The sequence below is a fragment of the Mus caroli genome, unplaced genomic scaffold (assembly GCF_978045245.1).
Source record: "Mus caroli unplaced genomic scaffold, Mus_caroli_1 scaffold_16, whole genome shotgun sequence".
Classification (NCBI taxonomy): Eukaryota; Metazoa; Chordata; class Mammalia; order Rodentia; family Muridae; genus Mus; species Mus caroli.
Genome location: NW_028227271.1, coordinates 40,101,774 through 40,118,157, shown reverse-complemented (window position 1 = coordinate 40,118,157; position 16,384 = coordinate 40,101,774). Strand labels below are relative to the sequence as shown.

At 36.7% G+C, this 16,384-nt stretch overlaps 1 protein-coding gene across 10 annotated transcripts in view; it reads right to left on the bottom strand.

Moving 5' to 3' along the window:
- Window positions 1–16,384, bottom strand: part of Cyrib (CYFIP related Rac1 interactor B) — a 133,174-nt gene that overhangs the window by 38,151 nt on the left and 78,639 nt on the right. For all 10 annotated transcript variants that reach the window (XM_021183989.3, XM_029469390.2, XM_029469392.2 and 7 more), the window contains one exon: window positions 5,902–5,940. The gene's annotated coding sequence lies outside the window, so the exon portion shown is untranslated. The remainder of the gene's footprint in view (window positions 1–5,901; window positions 5,941–16,384) is intronic.

Here is a 16,384-nt window from a genome sequence, read left to right as displayed (position 1 = left end):
ATGGCCTCTGCATCAGCTCCTGCTCCCTGACCTGTTTTGAGTTCCAGTCCTGACTTCCTTTGGTGATGAACAGCAGCATGGAAGTGTAAGCCGAATAAACCCTTTCCTCCCCAACTTGCTTCTTGGTCATGATGTTTGTGCAGGAATAGAAACCCTGACTAAGACACCTGCCTTAGCTTCCTGAATAGCTGTAATTATAGGTCTATCTTGGATTTCTTTCCTTTTCACTGCTCTATTTCATCCTATATTGGGTTGTTGCAATTTTTCTAATACCTTTTAATTAGAAATTCTCTGTATCATATTCTGTTTTTAAAAATTCCCAAGCTGATCTGGTTTTTTGTTGTTTTGTTGTTGTTGTTGTTTTTTAACTCAACGCTAACTGGTCTGCCACTATTTTTTCCCCTGAGTTTTAAGAATTCTAAATAAGGACTTCTATAATACTAGTTTTTATGCCTACATAATAGGGAACTGCTTCCTCATTTAGTCCCTAACATTTCTTAACTTTGCTCATGTGTTATTTATAGTAACAGCTCAATTTGTCACCTTTTCTTTATGCTCAGTGCTAAGTAGTAATTCTGAAGAATTACTCTTCAGAATTGCCTCACCTATTATTCTTAGCCTTTAATTCTGTGTGGTTATCAAATTCTACAAAAATTATCAAGTGGGCTGGGGAGATAAGTCACTAAAGTAGTTGCCAAAAACCATGAGGCTCTCAGTTTAAATCTGTAGTTGTCTGAGTAAGAATGGCCCCATGGACTCATATATTTGAATGAATAGAGTAGCATTAGGAGGTGCGGCATTGCTAGAGAAAAGTATGTCACTAGGGGTGGCTTTGAGATTTCAAAATGTTCATCCCAGGACCAGTGTCTCTCTTCCTGCTGCCTGTTGATCCAGATGCAGACCATGTCCACCTGCTGCAGGCTCCCTTCACACCATGATAAAGGAAACCTCTAAATGTAAGCAGCCTCAATTAAATGCTTTTCTTTTATAAGAGCTGCTGTGGTCATGGCATCTTTTACAGCAATAGGACAATGGCTAAGCCAGGTCACAGAACCCATGCACAAAAGTTGGGTACTGAAGAAACATGCAGATCTGTGGGATTGACTGGTCACATTGTACAGCCTACCTACCAAGCTCCAGGCTAATGAGGGCCTGTTCTAACAATCAAAGTGGATGACATCTGAAGAACACCATCTGAGGTTGAACTCTGGCCTCTGTGCACCCATATGAACATGTATAAGCACATATGGATTAATAGCCACACCTTTTATTCCCACCCCTACAAATTCCTAAAGAGATTTTTATTTACATTTACTATATACTTTATTCAAGCAGAACTATGTCACCTTACAATATCTCAACTACATTGTCACTAATCTATGAATACAGTAAATTGAGTTCCTTTTCTACTGCTAAACCATTTTTTAATTCACTAAGATCAAAACATTTTTAAAGTGTCTATGGTTAGATTCTCTTAGGTCTCTAGATCTTTAGGTACTTTTAGATTTGGTTCATATTTTTTGTTCTTTGCTCTAATATGCTTATTAGATAATTACCATGCATGGCTTCCTAACATTCTGCTTTAGATTATATGCAAGATTGGTTTGCAATTTCTGTCTCTGCACTTGAATGACATTTTTATCAGGGCTATTTTATATATACGCTCTTCATATCCCTTAGAGTGGTTTATAAACTACAAAACATGTTAGTTCCACAATGAGTTTAACAGCAAAGTTGGCCAAAACTGTAGGCAGTATTCATCTTTTTCATGTTTCAAACTATTTTATAGCAGACACACTCTCACAGCTCATTTCAACAAATATTTATTGAATTCATGGACTTTTTGGTGAGTATGTCAAAAAAAACTTATTCATCAAAAAAGCAAATAGATGAATGAGAATCACCCCATAAAACACTATAAATTTATAAGTTAAGAAATAAGCTTATAAACTGTGTTACCTATGAAATTATTATTCAAATACAAATTCCACAAAGATTGTAGAAATCAAGAGCAAGGCTGGAGAGCAGTGTTTATTGCTAAGATACTAAATTGGCAGAGACTGTAAGAGTTTTCCATGAAGCTCTTTCCGATCACCAAACTCATCATCTTCAATAGTGGTGAACATGTTTATAAACATTATAGCAAGGGCCAAAATAAGTAATACTAACATTATCAATAAAAACATTGTTTCTAGTTTTTGCACGGAGAATAAGGTCTACAGAAACATTATTGTCCACTCCACACCAGCATTCCATGCCATGCCCTTAGACTTCTTAGGAATAAAAGAGAGAGGAGCTCAGAAATCTGCCAGAATTTCCCAAGTAGGAATACAAGTCCAGTGCTAACCTCACTATGGCTGAAACAGTGAGACCTTTAAATTGTGTTTCCACTTTCTTCTTCTCCTCATAATTTCTATTAAGAGGTAAAGTATTCTATTAAGTCAGGTGTCCCTTATTTCCTATGTGGATCAAGGTTTCTTAAGTTAATATCCCTGTAAGATCTAAAACACATCAAATAGTTTTTACATTTGGTTACCAATAATCATGGTACCCAATAATCTTAAACCAGAAAGGGACCATCCATGCTAAAATGGGAGGCTCAATCAATCATAGCCATTTTTATCATAGTTCGAATTTCCCCTGTAGCATCCAAGTAGCTATTCAGCTACTGTTTAAATGTTCTTTATAGAACTTATTTAGCTTTCAGCCATTTCAACAGGAAATGTGTCACTGTAGGGATGGGGTTTGAGACCCTCCTCTTAGCTGCCTGAAAGACAGCAGTCTTCTCCTGTTTGTCTTCTGAACAAGATGTAGAACTCTCAGCTCCTCTAGCACCATGCTTGCCTGGATGCTGCCATGCTTCCTGCCTTCATAATGGACTAAACCTCTGAACCTGTAAGCCAGCTCCAATTAAACATTGTACTTTATAACAGTTGCCTTGGTCATGGTACCCATTCACAGCAATGGAAACCCTAACTAAGACAGTACTTAAATAGTCTTATGAATCATTATCTCTTACAATGCTAATTGGACTCTGTCAGTGGCCATCATTACAAGGTTACATTGTCAAGTAGGTGGTAATTACAAATAAATACATTGTTTTTTTTTCATTATATCAGTTTAAAAAATATTGTCTTACTTCATTTTAAGAGTATAAACAAACTCCCTGGGTAAATTTTATTTTATGAGACAGGATTCACTATGTAGCCCTGGTAAGCCTCAAATTCCAAGGCATTTAAAGTAACAATGTAAATGCTGGTGCTTCTATTTTTTTTAAAGGCAAATTTATAGACAAAAAGTAAAAATGTATTTTCTTAATAGCATAGAATTTTAAATAATTTAAAACCATTATAAGACCAAATGTAGTATGCATATATCATATAAATTTAACAAAGTATGTCACTATTACAGCTTTTAAAGTTGCAATAACACACACACACATAAACACACATATCTTAATATATCTTATATAGCATGTAAGTTAGACATACATATACGAGCCAAAGTTTAACTCATTTATTGTTTTAATATTCCTACCATATGTTCAAAGTTTCTGGGAGGGATAAAAAAGAAAAGAACATAAATGAAAGAGGACAGAAGCATGCATACCAAGTAAAGAATGTGTGAAAATGTTGGGAAAAACTCAACTTCTGAATCTTGTGAAAGAAACCTAAGAACCAGAGAAATTCAGTGATTTAGGTCAAACCAGCAACTAGTGGAACAGTAGTAGTGTTTCCTTTAAGAAACCTGGAACTGCATTTTGTAAGAACATGTTTAAGATGGAGTACTGAAGCCAGATCATACTTACAGAAAGAACTCAGTATCACCATAATACAATTGTGGCCCCTTTAAAACTAATGTTGGTGGTGCTTTTGCAATCAACCAAATTGCCATAGATCTCCATTCCCTGAACCTGAAAATGCCTATCAAATGTTCTTTCCCAAAACATATTGTTTCCGTTGTTACTGACCAGCAAACAGAATTGTCTTCAAAGCCTTTTCACAAACTTCTAATCTATACTATTAGGGTATTTCAAAGGAATGGACATACACACCCTACACACCCTCTTCATTGGAGACAAGGTCTCTCTATCTGCACCTCAAGTAACTGCTAGCCACAAATTTGCATTGCTCCTCTCCTGTCTCAACCTCCAGAAAGCTGGGTCTATATACAGTCTTACAACCATACCAGGCAGCTCTTTCCTTTTAAGCTCAGTTATATAGGATCAGGAGAACTACACTCACTGAGCAAGAGTGAGAAAGAAGGAGGATGTGGTTTCTCACTGTTCAGAGACTGCAATGTCTATGAAACGGAACAGGAAATGTTTTACCAACTTCTACATGAAAAATGAGCACGTCTTTTCATCAAGATTATAGTCAATAAGTATAGCAAAATTAGTTTCCATAAACTTGTTACTAATTAAAATTGCAAATATGTTTACAGTAGTTAGCAGTTATTCTACAGAAGTGATTCTCAACCTTCCTAATGCTGCAACCCTTTAATATAGTTCCTCATGTGTGGTAACCCCAAACATAAAGTTATTTTCATTGTTACTTCATTACTGTAATTTTGCTACTGTTATGTATCAAACTGTAAATATCTGTATTTTTCAATAGATTTAGGCAACCAAGTAAATGGGTCACAACCCACAGGTTGAGAACTGCTGTTCTAAAGCTTATAATCTGGTGAAAGGACAGATTAGCCTACCACAATCTGCATATGTGTGACAGTATTTCAATTTAACTGGGTTCCTCACATAAGCATGAGTCATTAGGACCATTACTGTGGGTCAGAGGTCACAGGCTCCTACAGATTACCAAAGATGTCCTTAGCATGACAACTGGTGACACAGATCAGGGAAATAATGACAATTCTGAGGGGTCCTCATTGGGACTATCATATCTCCTCTAATAAAATGACTAGTTTTGAAATATAAGTATGTTTTCCTTTGTAATTTAGAAGAGGACAGAATTTTAAGATAAAATATTTATCTTAAAATATTTTAAATTATTTAAACATTTAAACATTAGATATTTTAAAATACCTTAAAATTTTAAAATAAAAATAAATTTTCTACAACACATTTTTAACTAGAAAACCACAAAATACACATATAAAACTAAGATTTTAAAATATCTATACATTTCTGAAAGTAAAAGATTGGCAAAATAAATAATCCAAGGATTACAAATATTTATGTACTCAAGACCCATTAATGGCAATTGTATGTTTAGCATTCATTACTTCTAAGATTTCAAAACATTTTTACTTAATCTTTGCTATTTCATATGCATGGGTCGATGTACATATGTATGTCTGAGTGTGCACCTGGAGATCAGAGGACACCTTGCCAGAACTAGTCATTTGCTTCTTCCATTTAGGTTCTGGAACTCCAACTCACATTCAGACTCACAGCGAGTACTGTCACCTCCTGAGCCATTTCACTGAAACCTTCAGACATTTTTCTTAAAGGACTAAAACTAACAACAAGATCGAATTCTTATTTAAGATGATGTATAAAAGTTTCTTTCTCTCTAATTCTAAATGGATAGGTACCATATTTCCCCCTCTCACTTATTATACTATTAAAGTTTTATCTTGAACTTTTATTGATCAATTCTACTTGTTATAGAGATAGAAATCCCCCCCCCCAAAAAAAAACCCATATACCTCTCCTACTTGAAGGGCTGTAAGTAGAAGTTCTAATTAATTTATATGTTCCCCATTACTCCCTGAGACAGAAATTATACAATATTATCTACATATACTTTTAGTAAGTTTTATATTGACTTCAATATATAAAAAAACTTTTCCCTAAATGATATTTTCTTAATGTAGGTTTATATTCATTTTATATTTCACATATGTCTCAACAATCATTTCCCCCAAAGACATATTTACCTTCAGCCAGTGCTGGTGATTCTGTCCTTGTCCTTCTATCTGTTTAAAGAAGAGAAAGGGAAGAAGAGTCTAAGACATCATTATACTTCCAAGTACGTCATTACAACAAACCTCAACCCTAAGTACCCAAGTTCCCCAGAACCACATACAAAGCCGAACACAGTGGTATTTGACTTATCATTCCAGAGTCAGAGAAGAAGGGAATGCAGAGACTCTTCCAAGCTCACTAGACTGCAAGCCTACCCAAATTGCTTCAGGTTCAGTTAAAGACTAGCACACATATCACACACACACACTCGCCCCCCTCTCTCTCAAGTGAAGAGTAGTTGAAGAAAATTACCCGACTTTGATCTCTAGCCTCTACATATACACACACAACCACCTACACAAAAAAGCACATATATTACATATACACACCACATCATACATTCATGAAATGTGGTAACATGTGTATTTCCTTGGATGAATCCAACCACTGTATATGAAGGGCCTACTATAAGTATCATATTAGCCCTATAAGAGCATAAATAAATGATCAAACAGCAAGGATGTAGCATTCAAGACACTCAGTATACCAAGAACATAACTCAATACTCATCATAGAATATGAAAAAGTTAACTAGAGACACAATTGGAAATTTCTCTCTATCATTATCACAGGGGCCAAAGGGATCTATTTGTACTTCTTACCATAGTTGAAGCTCACCTGGTGAGAAAGTCTTCAATGCCTGTCTTAATCGAGGTGTTAAAACACACATTCCAATAATAACAGCTCATCATTTGCTACTGGCAGATTTGGCAAAAACCAAAGTTAAGCCACAATGTGCTTTCAAGTGGGTTTTACCGCTTCAAAATGACTGTATTATAATTCTGCAACTAAGAACACCTGTAAGATAACCATTGTAACTGCTCATGTCATGTATAAAATTATCTAACCGCTGACTTCTATGTGGAGATTTCTTTCTTTGATAGTTTATTTTAGAACTCAGGAGTCCTGGATTTAAAAAACACAATTTCCATGAAATATTACTGGGTAGCATCTTGAGGACATGTGGCACTGTGTTCCCAGATGGCAAATGATCTTATGCTTAACACTGTCCCCTACATGCTAAAATATGTCTCTGATTTTAATTAAGTCAGTCAACAGATGGAAGGAAGCAAAAACTGCAAAGAAAGTCCATTTGTCCAAGTCTTCCAAATCAGTTGTTTGCTTGCTTTCTTTTTTTTTTTAAAGGGGGACAGGGGTGGGAAAGAAAAGGCCTTCTACAGGGGATGCAGGACAGCTCTGCAGAACTCTAAGCATTGACTGCTTACTCCTTACTTTAGAACAGTGTGTTAAACTTACCATGGGGAGAAGAGGTAAAGAACGGGCCAGAAACTAATCCTAACAACCATAAAGCCCTATGGATACCACTTCATAGTGCAAACAAGAGGACAAATATCAATGACCTAGTAATGAGAATAGTGTCTTTTCTTATCCAGTGCCAACTAAGCCAGCAGCTACTGCAATTAAGCCACAAAAAGGATAAATCAACTAAAGCAACTTGACCCTTGGAGAAGAAGACCAAGTCACTCAGGAATCAGCCTCTGCAGTGCTCGCTAAAAGGAAGGAAGACCAAGAAGATGAGAATGAGTCTTTTTCTACTGACTTCTGCTAGCCATCTATTGTGATTTTGACCACCATCGAAGAGACAGCACAGCAAATGGGCAACACAGGACATCTTACTCCAATGGAATCTCAATTGCATTTCCTGTGGCTCATAGACTCCACAATATTTTTGCCTAAGAAATGTCCATAAAATTCTGAATCCAGAGAGAGAAACAAACGTAGAAAGTAAAAGTGTTAACATTATAGACAACTTTTGACCAACAGGAGAGGAGATCTGAAAGATAAATACTCTCCTTGGCTCCTATTTGACGGCATAGTTTTCCTTTCTTTACAAAGACTTCTTCAAGAGTAAGTCAGTTGCTCATAGATGGTCTGCTCAATAATGCATCTTTGAATAGTCTTTTCTTCCCGTTTTACTTTTCCCCACCTTCCAACTATTTCTTAGTAACAGAACCCCAAAAAGACCCCTGCACTCAAGCCTGTCTGTCTTGTGCTATTTCTGAGGTCAAACCAGGTGATTTCCCTTCTAAACCATCCTACATCATTGGACAGTCCTTAATCTCCTTTCTTGATCTCCTCTTCCTTCAAACTCTGGAAATTGTCGTACCAAGGGCATATAGTCTTAGGTTCTTTGCTCCCTTCAGGATCTCATTCTGTCTCACAATTTTTCTGAACAGCTAGATAGCTCAAGCTTTCACATTGGGTCTAACTTGGTACTCACACTGTAAACACCTACTCAGTTTTTCCAACAGATAGTCACACTTTACATGTCCCAAACTGAGCTTTTCATTTTTATTACTCAAATTTGATCACTTGAAGCAACCTCCATCTCATGTGACAAATCAGCTTTCCCAGGTTCTCCAGTTAAATTCTGGGTTCCTTTCCACTTCTTTCTTTGCACTCCATGTCCTCCTACTCTAAAAGCCTCATCCCATTAGTTGTATTAAATCTATAAACTCTTGAAGTTCTACATTAAGTCACAAGTCAGCAAATACAGAGCTGTGACCACTTTAAGTAGAAGTGCTAACTAGGTGGGAGGCAGAAGCAGGCGGATTTCTGAGTTCGAGGCCAGCCTGGTCTACATAGTGAGTTCTAGACTGCCAGGGCTAAACCCTGTTTTGAAAAGAAAAGGGAAGAAAAAAAAAGTTTAAAAAAAAAAGTGCTAACTAGGGCATTGCACATATTTGTATGTTTTATCCAATAGTAAAGCAAACAAAATACTCTGCAAACTATCTTTAGTTATTAATCCATTGATCTGAAACCTCTGTCTCAGACTTCCCACTATCTAAAATGTATTACAGTATTAATTCTAAATCATTCGTTTCCATCTGCATACGTGAGCCACTCATGATCAAAGTCTAACATCACTGTGGTTATCCACAAGAAAGCTTCTTGGATCAATGTTATTGATACTAATGGAATGAACAATTTTACTTTCTTTTTCTTGCAAAAACAAGAAAAACAAGAAAAACTTTCCCTAACTATTGCAGCTACCCAGAAATAAGTGGCTTCTTGGCTAGCCACTTTAATAAACCACAGAGACAAACCAGAACCGCATGAATAAAACCATGAGGAAATTTGAAGTCATATTGTCAAGCTCTTAATAAACCAATATCTGATAAAACACCAGCAAGTATATTTACCTTTGGAACAAAACATCAAGTCATAAATACTAGGCAATATTTAAGTTGGGTAATCCAAGTACCACTTAGTATCTACAAACCAAGTATTAAAAATCATTTCTTAGCCTCCAGCAAAAGCTAAGGCATAAAAAGTTGTGACTTGAGAGCATTTGGTCACTGTATTAGAGCTACATAGTACTCAATAACTAGCTACAAAACCTAGGCACAAGATAAAACTGAACTCAATGTTTTTATGGTTTCCTTGACAATCAGGGAAACAACTTTCAAAGTCATCTTAGAAACAGAAAGGAGCATTTGGATTGATTAATGGGCCACCGACGAGGTTCAAAAGTCTGACAATAAATACTATAAAATATCCTATACTTCTTCAGAGAGAAGAATCAAACTGTAGCGGTTTGAATGAGAATAGCCCTAGTTGGTAAAACTACTTGGAATAGGAGATGTGGCCTTGGTGAAGGTATGTCACTGAGGGTAGGTTTTGAGGTTTCAAAAGCCCACACCATTCTGAGTGCAGTCCTCTTCCTGTTCTCCTTCACTCATACTTGTGGATCAGATGTAAACTCTTAGAAATGGCTCCAAAGTTATGTCTGCCTGCCGCCTTGCTCCCCACCATGATAGTCATGGACTGTACTACCTTCTTGAACTTTTAGCCCCAAATTAATTGTCTTCTTTTATAAGTTGACTCAGTCATGGCATTTCAACATAGCAATAGAGAAGTAACTAAGATACTAACCTATAAAAAATTTTATGCAACCAAAAAAAAAAAAGCTCGGTGTGGTGGCGCATGCCTTTAATCCCAGCACTCAAGAGGCAGGCAGCTTTCTGAGTTCGAGGCCAGCCTGGACTATAAAGTGAGTTCCAGGACAGCCAGGGCTACACAAAGAAAACCTGTCTCGGGGGGGAAAAAAAAGAGAGAGAGAGAAAAGAAAAGTTGGAAAAGGAAATATAAGTTCAAGAATATTCTAGTATGTACTCACTGATAAGTGGATATTAGCCCAAAAGTTTGGAATACCCAATATTCAATTCACAGACCATATGAAGCACAAGAAAAAGAAAGACTAAAATGTGGATGCTTCAGTGCTTCTTAGAAGGATGAACAAAATACTCACAGGAGGAAATTTAGAGACAAAGTGTGGAGCAGAGACTGAAGAAAAGGCCATCCAGAAACTGCCTCACCTGGGGATCCAACCCATATACAGCCACAAAACCCAGATGCTATTGTGGATGCTGGAAAGTGCTTGCTGATGGAAGCCTGTCTCCTGAGAGGCTCTGCCAGAGCCTGACAAATATAGAGACAGATGCTCAGGACTAACCATTGGACTGAGCACATGGTCCCCAGTGGAGGAGCTAGAGAAAGGACCCAAGGAGCTGAAGGGGTTTGCAGCCCCATGGAGAGAGTAACAGTGTCAATAAGCCAGACCATCCGGAGTTCCCAGGGATTGAACCACCATACACATGGAGGGACCCATGGTGCTGGCCACATATGTGGCAGAGGAAGGCCTTGTTGGACATCAGTGGGAGGAGAGGCCTTGGGCCTAAGGGTATTCCAGTGTAGGGGAATGCCAGGGTGGGAAGATGGGAGTGCGTGGGTGGGAGGGGGAGCACCCTCAAAGAGTCAGGGGGAAGGGGAATGGGATAGGGGGGTTCTGAAGGAAAGACCTAGAAAGGGGAAAACATTTGAAATGTAAATAAAGAAAATATCCTTTTTTTAAAAAAAAAAAGCATGTTCAAAAAAAAGAATATTCTAAAGATTTCTTTAATAAGTAATATTAGAATAATATCATGGAAAACTGAGACCCTTTGCAGCCAGTTCAGAACTAAATCTCAAAAAACTTGTCGTATTGACTACTGGAGTAATTTAAAGGGTGATAAGAAATTCGTGATAAAAAGCTGTTACCAGGTATTTAAAGCTAAAATGAGTCCTGGAGAGATGCTGAGTGGTTACAAGTGCTTTACTGTCACTACAGAAGACCTGGGTTTGGCACCCAGAAAGCACATGGCAGCTTACAACCCCCTGTAAGTCTAGCTTCAGGGGCTCCAACACCCTATTGAACTCCATGAACTCTTACACACAAAAATAAATTTAACTAAAAGTAAAGAATATACCAATGTTTTAAATAAGTTCTTCAATATTCATAGTCAGGAGGAAAACTTACAATAACTTAGAACAAGTAGAGAAAACAGTAAACACACACACACTCCCTAAAAATAAACTAGAAGTACTACAGCATGATTTAATGCATGGGTTCTGGAATAAGTAGAGTTGAGTTTCAATTATTTAAATTAATTTTTGTTGAGTGTTTCACTGTGTGTAAAGGGAACACTTGCACATAAGTTTCCTTTATTTGTAAAACAGCAAATATAATCTCAAAGAACATATGAGGATTAATGAAGATGATGTTTTATTGAACATGGTCATAACTGGTCTTATTTATCATTAAAAATAGAATAAGATATATATTATTTCATCACATTAGTATTATTATACTGTTAAAAATAACCATGTTGAAGATACACCAGCACTCAAATTTCTGAATAAAAATCTTGGCATTCAATGCATTTTATACCATGATTACTACTATACAATGGCCTTATCATCAAGGTATATAAAATATAACCACGGATTCTGTATACAAAGGTTCAACCAACTGTGGAGCCTAACAAATTAGGATGAAAACTATTCATGGATGACAAAAATTGTTTATGTTTTAAATGTATGCAGCTTTCCTTGTGGTTATTACAATGATAAGGTATAATTATGTAGCATTTATACTGTATTAGGTATTATGCATAATTTATACGTTATTTAAACTATATTATATAAATGACTTCCAGATGCTATGCAATTTTATGCAAGGAACTTGCATTTGTAGATTTTGGTATCTTCAGGAGTGGCCTTGGAACCAATGAGTATTTAGGGAAATTATTATCAATTTTAATTTTCAAGTATATTTTAATATTTTTAAATTGACAATATCAAAATATTTGCTGGGTGTGGAAGTATAGACCTGTAATTCAAGCACCTGGGAGGTTGAGGCCGGAAGATTGCCATGAGTTTGAGGTCAGCCTGTACAGTACAGTGAGTTCCAGGAGCACAAGCTACAGAACCAGACCATGTCCCAAAAAGAGAAAATAGCATACAAAATGGAAGAAAAATTTTACCAACTATCCATTATTCAGGGAATGAATATCTAGAATATATAAAGAACTTCAAGTAAAAAAAATACACACAGGCACATGCACATGCACTCACACATGATCTCATCCAATCAGCTGGGCATGTAGCTAATCTCAGCTCCAAGAGTACTTGCCTGGTATCTTAGGGTTTCTATTACTGCAGTGAAACCAATTGCAAGTTGGGGAAGAAAGGGTTTATTTGGCTTGATTTCCACTGTAGTTCATCAATGGAGGAAGTCAGGACAGAAACTTAAACAAGGCAGGGACCTGGAGACAGAAGCTGATAGAGGCCATGGAGGGTTGCTGCTCTCAGGCTTGCTCCTAATGCCTGCTCAGCATGCTTCTTATACAACCCAGAGCTAATAACCCAGAAGTGGACCCACCCAAAATGGGCTGGACCCTTCCACATCAATCACAAATTAAGATAATGCCCCTCAGACTTGACTCCAGGCCAATTTTATGAAGAATTTTTCTCAATTGAGGTTCTCATTTCTCCAATGACCCTAGCTGTTGAATTGATATAAACCAGCCACCACACCCTGGCACACATGCAAGGCCAGAAGTTAGCCCATTATTTATCTATATAATCTTTACAAACTAAGATTTTATTTTCAACCTGATCAAGCCCCAGGGATCCTCCTGTCTATGCCTTCCTGATTCTGGAATTACAGGTGTGGATACTTGACAGTGGGACTTTTCTGATAGTCTCAACTCAGAAATGTTTTAGAGTAAAGATCAATAAACCAAAGACTATACAATGGCTTCTGGAGGAGGTGCTTCAATCAGAGCAAGCAGAGCTAAGATACATTCTCACAAAACACACTAAGCTGCTTTGAAGCTCTATAAGTTCAAATTTTGAGAAGTTCAGTGTTTAGATCAGGTAGAGTAGTACAGTTCATTTTATCAACCTGATATGTTCAAGTGCTCTTATAAAATCTAAACACATGATTCAAGTGTAATGACATAATGAGTAATAAAAGGCACTGACAAGTAAAAACAGTTCAATTCTATATACAAAGAAAACAGTATTTTCCTAAGGGTCAATTAAGTAACAAATCAAATAGCTACTCAAATATGTAGAGTATGCAAAACTGCATTTGTTCTGTAATAATCCCAAATGCTACTTTGATTTTTAAATTCAAAGTTTTTCTTTGTTTTTAATTTACGACAAAAGATCTGGCTTATTTCAGGAATGCAAAGTGAGTTCAGTCTATCTACAGACTATCTTTACCCAATTAACAAAGTAAAAAAAGTAAGATAAAATAACTGTATAAATTACCTCAAATGAAATATAGTCACTTTATGGTAAAAAAAAATAAGTAAAATAAAATTTGCAACAATAAAGTCATCTAATTCAACCAAAAGTCTAATATAAACATAATCTTAAAATAAAAAATACATGGGTTGAACCTAGGTCCCCCCCCCAACACATACATATGTAGATGTCCAGCTTGGTCTTCAACAATGACTGGAGCAGAGGCTGTCTGACTCTGTTGCCTGCCTGTGGATCTTGTTCCCCTAACTGGGTTGCCTTGTCTGACCACAGTAGGAGAGGATGTGCCTAGTCTTGCAGTGTCTTGATGTGCCAGGGGGGGTTGGTATCCAGGGGAGGACTCCCCTTCACAGAGGAGAAAAGGAGGGGGTTGGGGTAAGGGGCTACTTGGAGGGGGGGCTAGGAGGAGAGTGGGCTGTGATCATGATGTAAAATAAACAAATTAATGGGGGGAGGAGGGAGTAAGAAAAAAACAAAACAAAACAGTAGAAGCTTTCCCCTTAAGTCCTAAAGTGAGACAAAACTGCCTCCCACTGTTCCTATATAACATTTCAAGTCACAACTGGTGTGAAAAGTTAAGAGGAAAAGGTTAAAAATATTAAATTACTTGCTTTTTATGTATGTGTGCATGTTTATATATATCATGTTTGTGCAGGTTCCCGTAGAGATCACAAGAGTACTGTAAAAGCAGTATGTGCTAAGCCATCTCTCCAGAATTCCCCCACCCCACCCCCACCTAAAGAAAAACTAAAACCTTTGGTTCCCACTATCAGAACTACTTACAGAGTAAACATAAAATAAAACAAGCAAACAAAAAAAGACACTATTTTAGATCTCAAGCATTTGATATGATTATATTACCAATACAAGGATACCTACCATGCTTATCTCAAACTACAAAAGAGAAATAATTATTTCTACATACAAATTTGCATTAAAATTGGAACAAGGAATAAATGTAACAAAAGCTGAGCAATTACCTGCATAGAGATAAAACATTATGGAAAAAGCCACAGGCAAAGAGGCCAAGTCCGTAAGAGAGAGGATATCATGATAGCAATTGACATATATCTCCCAAATTCACATAAATACTAAAGACTTTTGTTTGATTGGTTGATTTTGTTTTTTGAGACAGGGTTTCTCTGGGCAGCCTTGGCTGTGCTGGAACTAGCTCTGTAGACCAGGCTGGCCTTGAATTCACAGAGATCCATGCTTGCCTCTGCCTCCTGAATGCTGGAATTAGGTGTATGCCACCACTGCCCAGCCTAAAGACATTTTTAACCAAAATTGCAAAAGGATTTTTTTTTGAACTTCAAATTCTGAAATCTATATAAAAAAAAATTCAAGAACAATCAAAATGTCCAAGGAATCAAGGTTGTCAGCTTGCCCAAACAGATTTCAGGATATAAAGTAATCTAGAGTAGACATCATGGTACTGGTATGAAGACAAACTAGCAACACAAAGAAAATACAATATTGAAAAGCAGAATACACACGTTAAGAACAAGCACATACCTACATATAAAATAGGAAGTGTGTGCTCGCACATGTAGACCATTGAAGAAAGAAGACTGTTGATCAGTTTTTAAGGGAACTATTCACATAAGAAAAAGTGCCTATACTATATCATAAATAAAAATAAACCCCATGGGATTTAATCACACAGAAAAATCCCAACTTTTGGAATGAAATTCAGAATACTTCTTTAGGGTCCCAAAGTAGACACAGCAAGGTGCTCACAGAATTACAAAAAGCACTACCTATCAATGAAAACACTTTAATCAAACTAATTATCAAGAACTTCTAAGACTAAGATGGTGGTCCACAGCTAAAGCCTAGGGCAAAACAATTATGAATTTAAAGCAGCCTGGAATACAAGGTGAGACTTTGTCTCAAAAGAAACAAACAAACAAAAACTGTTTAACATGACACTTCAAAGAAACCAAACAGTAAATCGCTGAACTATAAGATGCAATACATATACCTGAGGAAGGATTAGTATCAACTATACGAAAACCCCTGCTAATGTTTGGTAGAATAGAATAATAAATAAAATTGATTTTCAAAATGAACCACAGTTTAAAAAAAAAGTTTTAAACATGCATACTCAAAAAAAATAAACAAGTAGAAACAATATCTTTGGTTTTGACATTTTACAACCATTAGACTGAATAAAAAATTAAGATATCTGACACTATTAGACAGTTCTGTGGTTAAGAGCATTTAATAGCTCTTCCATAGGATGGGAGTGTAGTTCCAAGCACCCACATCAGGCTGTCTATAAGGGCAATTCCAGGGAACTCAATGCCCTCCTGTCCTCTGTAGGCACCTGTACTCATGTGGCATAATACAGACACACATGAACAAATAACTACAAAATCTGACAATATCAAATAGCATCCGATGGGATTATAAACTGTCACCACACAAATCATATCACTGTATTAACTAAAAAACACTGTGTATCTTTTAACAATTTTATGCTCAGCTATATACTCAGGCTTCCAGTGTTTATAGCCTCAGCCCGCTTGTAGTTACACTCCCTGTTTTCCTGGTATTCCAACAGTATGATCACTAGCTTCCAGCTCCAGTCATCTGCTGTGACTATTATGGACTCTATCCCTTTAAGCTGTAAACTAAAGAAAACTTTCTAGTACAAGTTGGTTTTGGTTGTATTATTTTATCACAGCAACAAAAGTGGTTGTTTGGAGCTTTGACAGGGCAGATTGACTTTGAAGAGACAGGATCAATTTTTAATGGGTAAGAGATCTGTCCATTAGT